Here is a 12,390-nt window from a genome sequence, read left to right as displayed (position 1 = left end):
AGCTAAATTAAGAATAGAAAATTGTTTGGTGTAGAAAATTGGATCGGTAGTCATGATCAATATATTAGTCCGATGTTTATCCTAAAACTTTTCGGATTTCCCAACACTTTGAATAACAAATTAAAAAGTTTAAAATTAATCGATAGTTCACCTTGAATAGCGAAAATTGTTTTCATATTACTCAGACTTTTCGGAGTATGTTTGATTGTCAAAAAACAAAAACTCAGACTTCTTTCTTGTAATCAAATTTCATTTCATCATAAATGAGAAATTACAGAGCAAATTGCTCTCATTCTCCATTCTATTAATTCTTGATTAATTAGTTTGACATATGAGCTTGAGCAGCAAAACAAATCATCTTTAATTTTTCTTGAGTTGAGAGCCAACTTTAAATTGCTTTACAACCAAAATTACAAACATGAACACGCCTTTTTTTCGTTCCTTGCCTCTTCTTGTTTTTTTTTTTTCGTCTCAAACCTTGGGGCATTTGTTTACTAGTGCTATATATGGAGTAATTATGAATGTAAAAGGGGCGATTCTTTTTCTCAAAAATTTACTTAAGAACAAAAAAACACCATGAAGTCAATGTAATCACCGAAATTGAATCTCCAAAGTCAATAAAAAAGTGTATTGGCCCACCATGTTTGCATTTCCTTCTTTTATAAACTTGTCCACCATATGGGTTAAAAAAGTTAACCCTATATTAATGCAGAGTTCAAATAAAACAATATTTTGGCTTTTTAAACTTTAAAGAAAAGGGATGTATTAGTGGCAGATCAATGGTAGTGATCGATAGTTTCTTCACCATCCCGCAAATGGGTCTTAATCATTTAATCAAGATCAATCCATAATTGACCCTCCTCAGTCTGTTATTACTCCCTCCGTCTCTATATGTAACCACCATTTCCCTCTAATAAAAGAGTGTTTACATATAGGGACGGAGGGAGTAATATAGATTTTTTTAAGACTCCGGTATAGAATATTTATTGCCGTTTAAAAAATATCGATTTTTTGATTAGTAACTAATATAGTTTACGCATGTGTGCGTTTAGAAAATAACAATGTTGATACCCAAGAGCGCTTAGATGAGATGAAACGGGTATCTTCTAGCTTAACCAGGGTCATGGGTTCGAATCCAGCCTTGGACATGCAGCAACGTTAAAACTCTTAGAGAAAGTCTGCCACCCATTTAGGTCCCACAATGCTCGAGGGATTAGTCTCCGCAGTTGCGCGCAGAGGATACGCGGTTTACACCAAAAAAAAAATAACAATGTTGATTAGCTTCTGAATCACAAAGTCATGTATAAAGAGAAACTAATAGTAGTAGTATTGCTTTAGCTTTGCCACACATAATTATTATTTATTATTTTTTAGCTTTAGTTTGGATATAATGGAATCAATCAAGGTAATAAAGTAAATAATCAGCATAGCTTAAATTATAAGCACGCAATACAGGTATGTCCCATCAACGGACACCAACCGCATCACAAAATCTCAACTTGTTCCTCTTTTCCTTCGAATTATTATTGTGACGAAATGTTTTACAAAGGCAGAATATATACTATCGGAATATACAGTTTTATATACTGATACTACTACTCAGGGACGGACCCATAAATTTTCCGCTGTGTGGGCCACATATAATATTTTAGTCTTTAAAGCATGAGTGTATACTTGTATTTTTAAGAAATGTACATCATATTGTTCTATGTGGGTTTTCATGTCATAATTTTTGAATGATTTTCTCACTTTCAATGTCAGTAAAACTATAAAATATCTCGGGTGCAATTGGTAGGAACATTGCGATATACAAGGGTCGGGGTTTGAACCCTTAATTCCTTACTTATTCACCTTAAGGGTGAATATTTAGTCATTAGACTACTTGATTAAAAATAAAAACTATTAAGAGTTTTTTTTGAAAGAACTATAAAAGATTTTTTGTTAATATAAAAGCATCTATTTCAATATAAGTAACCAAACAATCATTTAAATATTCATCTCTCATACAATTTCACAATTGATTTTTGATAATAGTTGTATAACCGAGAGACACTAGCAAGAAATGTAGACTTTTGATGTATTAAAAATAATAGTGTATTGTTTTTATAGACAAATTTTATCCATCCCCATGCTTTGATATGTCCTAGTACATGGAAGAAGAAAAAATTCTAAGTCAAGTGAGGGCCTAGGCCCACACACCCACCAACGTGGGTCCGTCCCTGCTACTACTAGTATATGGATTAAAGATAATACTACTATAGTATATATCTGAAAATATACTAGTACTATAAGAGTAAGAATATACTATATGGAAATGAGCTGAATTTTCACTTTACAGATAAAATCTGATTATTAAAAATGAAAGTTGTATTGAGTACAGTAGTGGCCTGGAAGTGAGGGACCAGACACAAGGTGTTTGAACAAGGTGCGACACTCATGGGACCACTGCCAACGTTACGCGTGTAGCCTCTTGTTGCCAACTTTCGGCGTGTGCTGCCGCCGTTATGGGAATAAAGAGAAAAACATTCTCATCGCCCACCGTGCCACTTTCCCCTCTTCCCCTTCCTACTAATCTTTCAATACACTTCTCAATTCTCCCACTAAGGTTTGCCAATTTAAATCTCTTATGATGTATGCCAAGGATGTTAAAAATTTACAGCGATGGATGTGAAAAAAATCTATCTCATATTAAATAAGATGGTCCGATGATGTGTTTACAAGTGAGTCAGTTTTTTAGAATTGAGGTTAAGATCAAACCTCTATAAAGTGTTCTAATCGATCGATGAAAAGTTTACTCTTTTTTTGCAACAACACAAATACAGTTTTTATTTATTTTAAAAACTACAACATTTTTATGAGAGAAACAAAATGAATTGCACATATAGAACTGTATGTAAATTTTGTCCTAATTTTTAAATACATCTTTAAACATTTGAGTTTGGTTAATGAATACTCGCTCCGTATTTTATTATATAGGTCGCTTTAAAATAATTATTTTTTTAACTTAGTTTACAATATTAAAACATCATTAATGATTTGTTCATGTCATACCATTTATCATTTATTACTATATATTCTTTCTATTCATTTAATCTCTTTTTCTCATGTCATTGATATGAGATAATTTTATAAAATCATTCAAAAAAAAATCTTTTCAATACAAAATAAACTACATTTCTTAATATGTGAAATTGTCAAAATAGCTTATAACAAAATTCTGTTAAATTTTATCTTCTTTGCTATTATTACTTCAAGATTATGGAGTGTTCTCAAATTAAAATTAATTAGCAATAAATTAGAATGTTGTGGCTGGCAATCAAGCTAAAGAAGAGGTTGGGAAGTTCAGTTACTCGTATAATTAACCTCTCGAAAAGAGAAAGCATGCATGGAATTCTTGTATGAGGTAAACATGGAGGGCACAGCCACAGTAAAGAGTCTTTCCTTTACCCTACATCCTCAAACACAAGTAAAATGAAAGTCATTGGAGAACGGGAGTGCTCAGATAACAAAAATGAAGAGATCATGCATACAACCAACTGGCGTGGGAGGACAACCAAGTCCCACATACGGCCCTAATTCCCTTCTCTCTCAACTCAATCATCATCATTTATTCATTTACATCCTCCCATTTTAACTCCTACTACCCTTCCTCCAAAAAATCTGTTCCTCCAACTTAATCAACATTATTTTCTACTTAGGAAAATGTTAACTTGTGCTCTTAAGGCACAAGTTTAGAAACCAAATGTACAAATAATGTATTGAAATGCGTGCATTAAATTTAATTTTTAATGTTTTAATGAATTGAATGCACAAAGTTTAAGGAAATAATTCTTTTTTTAAATTTCTTAACATATGCCCTAAGGGCACAAGTTAACACTACCCTTCTAATTATAGGTTTGGTTGTATCATATCTCATGCCATATGTGCTTTTAGCAAAAATACAAATTTTTCAATATTGGTATTAAAAATATAGTCGTGTTAACCGGCATCTTTGGAGCACTAGTTAAACAATTAAAAATAAAAGGAAAAGACAAAATTACTACCTCCGTTCCTTTTTAATTGTCACATTTTGACATTTTACACAAACCAAGACAATCAATAAATGTTGCTACTTTTGATACAATAATTTCTATATTTACTATAATAACCTTATTTATTTAATATCTCATTACATATATTTCTCTCTCCACAATAATAAATAAGGGTAATATTAGTAAAATAACATTTAATGTTGCATTGAACTATATAAAGTGATACTTAAATAGGAACAAAAAAATTCTCCAAAAGTGACACTTAAAAAGGAACGGAGGGAGTAACTTTAAAAAGAACATCTTTTCAAAATTCAAAAGGTAAATTTTTAAGGTAAATATCTTCTTTTATAATATTTTAACTAGTGTCTCGTGAACACTTGTTAACATTTTCATTATTATTGTTTTGGTTTCTCATAACTTCTTTTGTTTGACATAATCATGTTGAGACGTATTTGACCAAAAATTAATATGAATACCTTTTATAACTAGAGTTTAAAGACTTCTTTGGTAGTGGAAGTCTAGACACCTCCACTAAATTTAACACCATTGATTTACAAATATTTCATTCTATTGTGTAGAATTGAGTTTGTCGTTTAACATTTTGGCTCTTTGTTTTTAACATACTTCATTCTTTTTATACCAACATGGTGTAGCATGAGACCATGGGTTAAATTTTACTCTTTTGTTTTGATTTACTAATTATTTTTTAGGCTTAAACGCATTTTTCACCCCCTAACTTTGCATAAGTTGCAATTTTGACCCCCTATTAAAAAAAATGGCAAAATTGACCCCCTATGTCTACCCCCTTTTGCAAAAAGCCAATTTTGACTCAGTCAACCTTATGTGGCACGCCACATATGTATTTATTTTTATTTTGTATTTTTTTTAATTCCACGCGTGTAATTCATAATTAATAAAATGAAAAAATGAAAGGGTAATTTGGAAAGGCACGTGAGCTTCTTCTCCTAACCACACCACCCAACAACCATCACCTCCTTTTCTTCTTCCATTTGGGTTCTTTCCACCACCTCATAATCAAAAAACACAACCAGGTCCTTAAAATCAACAACATTAGCAAACCTAATCCATATTTTAAAAACCCAATGGAAGATTGTGCTGGTTTTTGGTGGTAAATTGGGAACATTTGTTGCAGATTGTGCTGGTTTATTGCTGCACTGTTTGTGTAGCAGCTGTGTTGCAATTCTGTTTTGCTGTTTCAGCTGTAGGAGTTTTGTTCCTTTAGGCTTTTTTCTGTTTTGCTGTTTCAGCTGTAGGAGTTTTGTCCACTACGTTTGTTGTTCAATCCAGCACGAACATCCATCTTATAACTTCGTCCGATAGAAAATTGAGACTGCAAATTCGCGCCTAAAGCCAATTCGCCTCTCCACTTCACCAGAGAAAGACTCCATGAAGATTGATCCTGACCTATTGGAAAATCCGGTATATACATTTTTGCCAAAAAATGTCGCAGACACACCGGCACAAGTTTTATTTCTTTCGAAATTCTTGAACTTCCTCTCTCCCCTAACAATGTAGGCTAGTTGCTTTCCTATGTTTTGTATGTCAAAGCCAGCCATGCTTGAACCATTCTCTCCATGCTTTGCGGCAACTGAAGACTCCAATTACATATTAAAGTCTTTCTTATCCTTTGCGACCTGAACTCCAATTGCATATTAATGTATGCTTTCCGTTGTTCTCTACTTAGCTTAGCAACCTGAGATTTCTTAAGTATGATTTCGTCAGGGTTAGGAAAGAAGGAAAAGGAATGAAGAACAGTGAGGAAAAGAAGGAAGGAAGAAGAAAGAACCTCTCACGTGCTTATCCCTTTTTTCTTTCCTTTTTTTATTTTTTTTATTCTACAAATACATGTGTGGCTTTTTCTTTTTTTTTTAATAAAAAAATACACAGTTGGCATGACAAGTAGGATTGACCAAGTCAAAATTGGCTTTTTGCAAAAGGGGGTAGACATAGGGGGTCAGTTTTGCCATTTTTTTTAATAGGGGGCCAAAATTGCAACTTATGCAAAGTTAGGGGGTGAAAAGTGCGTTTAAGCCTATTTTTTAAGATAAGCTAAGATCATGCTAAAGCACAGTAAATAACAGTATCACATTTGACACACATCGAAGACGTTTATAAGTACACTCTTCGGTCACTATTAAAAGCAAAATTTCACTTTTTAGGTTCATTCAATAAATGATGTATGTGGTCTATTTAATAGACCACATACATCATTTATTAAATGAACTTAAAAAATAAATTTTTGCTTATAATTGTGACCGGAGGGTGTACATAGCATATTTTAAGATGCTGTGGTAACAATATCTTTGTTGTTTGACACTTGTAAAAGTTATCTTTTTGAGGGAACTTGTAAAAAATATCTTGAAAGTGTTCTCTTTGTGTACATAGTCTAAGATAAAAAAAAAAAAAAGTTGGTTACACATAGTCTAAGATAAATACTAACACAATTAAAATAAAAGAAACAGTTAAATCATTTTCATTAAAAAAAGCATACAATAAAACTTCAATTCAAGTATGTCCCAACCTAGCGATTAATTTTCTCGGTCAAGGATACTCTTCCACTCATACTTATAAGAGAACATTTAATAATATCAATGATGATTTAAATACCATTACGTAGACTCACACCTATCAGAAAGCCAATTAAATTATGGGAAATGTTAACTTGTGCCCTCAAAGCACAAGTTAATGATTCAAATATAGAAAAAACTTATCGGAATGTGTGCATTGCGTTTAATATTTAACTTTTTAATCATTTAAATGCACAAAATTTTATAAGAAGTTTCTTCTTTTAGGTTTCATAACATGTGCCCTAAGGGCACAAGTTAACACTACCCTTAAATTATAATACGTTATTTATTTTATGAACTCAAGTATAAGATCTTAATAAATAGAATGATTTGTGTCAAAAAAATATAGAACAATTATCAAGTGGTTAGTGGATTCCATCAAATGGCGAATTGGTCAATAGAGCCTAAATTCGATTATTTGGTGGTATAATTTTCAGACAAGATATACTTTCTGGTCGAACTCAAGATTAATATGACCCCCCACTTCGTATGCATTCAAGGGGCTACAAAAAAATAGAATATACACCTAAAAGAATAAAAACAATATTTCTTGAATTAGAAATAATAACTGAAAATTTCATAAATAGATAATCTTTTATATTTAATCCAAATTATTATTTTATCGTTTTTGATTGGTACCTTAAATTCCATTTAATTGGTGTATTATTGCTAATCAGTTTTGAATTTTCTTTGGGTTCTAAGAGGGGTATTTACATCCTATAAATATGTAAGAAACAAAGGTGAGAAGACATGATGTTTGGGCAAACTCATCTTAATAAAAACAAAAAGTGATTTCTTTGTCTTTTGATTACTATCACGATGTGTTCTTTTACTGTATTTATTTTTCCTAAACTATTATTCTTTTATGCTTTTTTCACTCATATTTTTTATCATGATCATGATTTTGCAACCATGTATGCCAACGGGTTAAACAATAGCAATTGTTTTCAGATTTTTATCTATTTTTTTTTTACAAGAACTATTTATTTTTTCCTAAGCAATTTATTTGTTCATGAATTATATTTTTTTTCTATTATGTTCATGATTTGCAACCATGGTTTTTTCTAAATATTTGTTTTGTCAGTCTTTTAACATGATAGCTAACCCAAATATTTTCATGATTTCTAACGTCATAGAGTCTACTTGGGATTATTTTTTGATGCCAAGGATTGTTAGAAAATGTTTCTTGTGACTGAAAAGTCAAAATCTCTTGAGTCACATTCATTTGAAATGGTCATAATGAATGTTGAGGTTATCATTAATTTGTTGTTTTTAGTGTTCTTTTACTAAACTAAAAGATTTTCTTTGTAAATGAAATTTTGGATCTTGATTTTTGATGTTTAGGGAAGCCAAATTCATGCAATAGCCAAAAAGAGGATCATATAGATGTTTGTAAAACAATTGAGAGAATGTGTTGCCTATACTATCAATTTGTTCCATGTTGTCGAGAACACGTGAGAATGTCGGGATATTTGAGACAACTTCAAGATAGACAAAGTGTATGACACTAAATTTACAAGGGTTGGCAATAATGACTTACCATCAAATTTGTATCATTTCACACCACGGGATGGTATCTTCCAAGACGAAGATGATTTTGACATAGATTTTTTGTTTGGTGAATTTGTTTATAAATTAAAAAATTATGCAACTTCATCGTAATAATATAAACTATCACACTACGATGGTATTGTTTATTCTATAAAGATGTTTTTGGTTTACTAACTACTATTGGAAAAAAAGAAAAAAAAAATGTTAGAAATAACTTCTAGGCAAAAATTATTGTCATAGAGTTAGACGATAATAGGTAAGCACTTTTTATTAGTGAAATGGTCCATCAACATAGTCGATTCATAAATGTTGCTAGGGTTCGCTAATTGAAGATTTTCCCACAAAACTGTGTTGAAAAATCAAAAGGTTGCATAGAAGAGAATATGAAAAAGGGTGTTCTCTCTCTCTCTCTCTCTCTCTCTCTCTCTCTCTCTCTATATATATATATATATATATATATATATATATATATAAAAGTTTATTAATTCGTTCTTAAGTTAGTTCTACAAAGAAACATAAGTTTTTTTTTTAACACGGGTTTTGTTTTTCAAGTTTGAATTGATTTAGGTGGTTACACGTAGGTGTTTTTTTTAATAGATTCCTTTGCATGTATATCACATTGGTTTTGGATCAAATATCTTCCATTTCTAATTGTGAACAAAAATGTTAGTTTGTTTTTTTTTTAAAAAAAAAAATCATGTTTAAATAGAGCCCACTTCAATCTATATTAATCAAACTAGAGATTTTTTATTGCACTCAAATATAAAAAGAATAATTTTGCGAAAATAAGATAAAAAAAAGTCATAAAAATAATAAAATAGTTTAAATAATGTTATAAAAAATAGCTTATGAAGGTTGACACACTTGGTACGGAGATAACTTAGCCGCAAGGTCGGGTGTTTAAGTCCATCTACGAATGTGATGATCTCTTTTGATGTGTGACATGTAAGTACCTCTACTAACGTTCATGTAGTGATCTTGAGCCCTACTCTAACCCTGATAAACCTCTAAAACATAAAATGATAAGATAATTTGAATGAATGAAAACAATGGAATAAAAAAATCACTTCAAAGATATGTGTATTCCCTTAATATACATACATTTTGATATATATTTTACTTTTTTTTAACAAATATTATCAACATAAATTAAAAAAAAAAAAATAAGCACAAATTTTCCTGTGCATGGCACGGGTTTCAAACTAGTAAGAGAACATTTAATAATATCAATGATGATTTAAATACCATTACGTAGACTCACACCTATCAGAAAGCCAATTAAATTGCAGCCCTTTTATTCCCCAAAAAGAAAAGGTCTTCAAGGGGCTTGTACTTAGGAGGTAAGAAAGTGTTAACGCTTGCAGGCATGTAAGAACGCATTCGGCTGCAAGAATTTAGTATTTATAGACGAAAGTCAGGGCCGGCCCTAGGTATAGGCCGGGGTGCGACGGCCTAGGGCCCATGCCATTAGGGGTCCCTAAAAAAATCGATGGAGAGGGAGTATAGAGAAATATTTGATTTATGGGGGATTATATAGCAAAGTTCATTAAAAAAAGGCATGGAATATCGATATGATGGAGGAATGGGCTAAAATCTGTTAATCTTTTAGGCCCTTTTGGTCATATTTGCTGTATATACCCTTGTATAACACAAAAATTTCTATATGCACCCTCCGTATAAAAAAATTGGATTTTCTTAATAATGTGCCAAAAAAAAAAATTATCGAAGAAATTGTTGATATTTTTTGGGGCTTTTGTTCCTAATAATGGTGCCTCACTAATAATTGAGATAATTTTCATAACAAAACAAATTATATTTTAGTTGAAAATGGGGCTACGAAATTAATCTTAATCTTGTCTTTCTAAGGTTCCAAAAAAATAAGTTATATCAATATTGTAATGCCAAATTTCTTGAATTGGTTGAAAGTATTGCAAAATTGAATTTGATGTTGCAAGATCATGCGAGATTTCGCAGATGCTATTGTTCTCTTCTACAGTATTCTATTTTGTTTTGGTGTCTATAAAGTATTTGATTTATTTCAGATGTTGCCTAAAAAAATTATTTGGTAGTGAAAGGTGGGAAAAAACAAAATGAAGAGTTAATAAAATCACAACAATGAGCTAAAAAAAATTATGACGTATTATATAAAGGGTCATTTTCTCGTATTATGCCTAAGGCCCATAAAACTTTAGGAACGAGTCCCGACAAAAGTTGCTCATTTTTTGACAATTACTAGTATATCTATTGGAATTGCTCTCGTTAGTATGTATAAATTTATATATAATAATAATATTCTCCCCCCGCCAACGACTTGTAATTTAATTTTTTTTTAATGGAATCATCAAGTTTTAAATTGTTTAAATATTACTAGTCCTAATGTTCTTCTTAAAAAAAAAAAAAAAAAAAAACCTACTAGTTCTAATGTTGATGATTTGTCGGAGAAGAGGTGATGAAGTTTGAAACTGAACTTATCGAGGCCCGAATTTTGATTAGAATTCTGCTTTTCTCCCAACACATTTTGGTCGCGCCCAACTAAAATACCGAAAATATCCATGTGTTAGTTAAGTAACGTAAATGTTAAAAATATGCGCATCTTAACATGCGCTGAAATTAACAACTTGCGTGAGTTAACGCACGCTGAAAATTAACACTTGCGTGAGTTAACTCACGCAGGGGTATTTTGGGAAGTTCAGTTAGGCGCGAGCAAAATGTGTTGGGAGAAGAGCAGAATTCTTTTGATTAAAACCCTAAAAAAACAAATGGGCCAAGTGAAGCCCAATACAAACATATATGAATTCTGCTCATTACCCAAATTGTTTCGCCCATTCCCAAGTGAAATTTCATATTTACCCTTACACACGTTAACTCACGTAGCGTATTATAGAAGTAGGGTGACTTAAGTCACGCTACGTTACTTAAGTCAGTTAAGAGCAACACAGCAACACAGAACCTCCATTTTCCAACTTCCCCAAACACGAAAATTGCACCCCAAAATTCGAATTTCATCAATCTTGCGCCATTCAAATCAAATTTCATCCACAACATCAAGTAAGTGATGATTATCCTAATTCTTTGCATTATTTTGGTTGAAATTTTCGAATTTGTGTAGAAATTGAACATTTTTAGGTTTTTTTAAATTTTGCTTGCATGTTAGTTTTGATGATTGTTAGTGACAAATTAATTTGGGAAGATGTTGTTTAGGGTACAACGTGGTAGTTTAGGGTTTAGAAATTGCTAGATTACATAGTTGTTTGAAAATTGCACACTACGTGTTCGGTAAAATGTCTCAATGATATTTTTTTTGTTTTTTATTGTTAAGGATGTAATTAGTTAGAATTAAGTTTGTTAATGTTGATTATAGTTAATTTGATTGCAATGTGGTAGTTTATGGATTCAAATGACATTGTCGACATTATTGTGTTGTAATTGTATTGTTAAAGATGACACGTGTTTACGAGCACCGACGAGACGTGACGCCTTTTCAGGACGTGTGCTGGTACTCCGGATGGATCATGGCCGGCAAATAAAATATAGTGTGTCACTTGCCCGAGCGAGTTCTGAGGCAGTACGATTATGTTCAGACCGTTCCCCGAGCGCCTACTACGATTATGCCTCTTGCCCCACCAGATGTGGATGCTGCCTTCTTGGAGTTTGCTCTGCATGTCGTTCCCCAGCAGCATAGGGGTGCCCAGGTCCTAGATGACTAGCCTTGAAAGCATTCAGATAGGTATGTTAGGTGGTTCTACAGTGTATCCCATCCTCTCATCGTCAACCCTGCTCCAGAGCCGGATATTATCATGCCGAGACGTGTCTACTAGGATATTCTTGTTGACCAGGAGTGGGCCAAACATCCTCCCGATCCATTGCAGGTCATTACCAGCATGCGAGGCAAAGTGGATCATGCGATACAGATTCTAGAGGTGGTTTCAAATTCACTCTTCTTCGGCATTTTGGAAGGTCTCTGTACCGATTATAGCGTGTTTGAGCAGCAGCCGGTTCCGAGTAGGAGGTCTAGGAGTCCACAGGAGCAGCAGTAGTGTCTTATTTTAGGACTTGTTTTTATATTTGTAGTATTTTTATGACATTTTGTTGATTTGGATGTAATACATTTACATTTGCGCGGTTGCACCTCTTTATGACATTTGCGTTAATTTTCGTTAAAATTGCGTTTCTAAATTATGAATGAATGAATGAATGCATGTTCTATGTTTTATGAGTTT

Source organism: Medicago sativa, chromosome 3 (genome assembly GCF_051527215.1).
Source record: "Medicago sativa cultivar Bolivia chromosome 3, Bolivia_mono, whole genome shotgun sequence".
NCBI lineage: Eukaryota > Viridiplantae > Streptophyta > Magnoliopsida > Fabales > Fabaceae > Medicago > Medicago sativa.
This window is presented reverse-complemented; position numbering follows the sequence as displayed.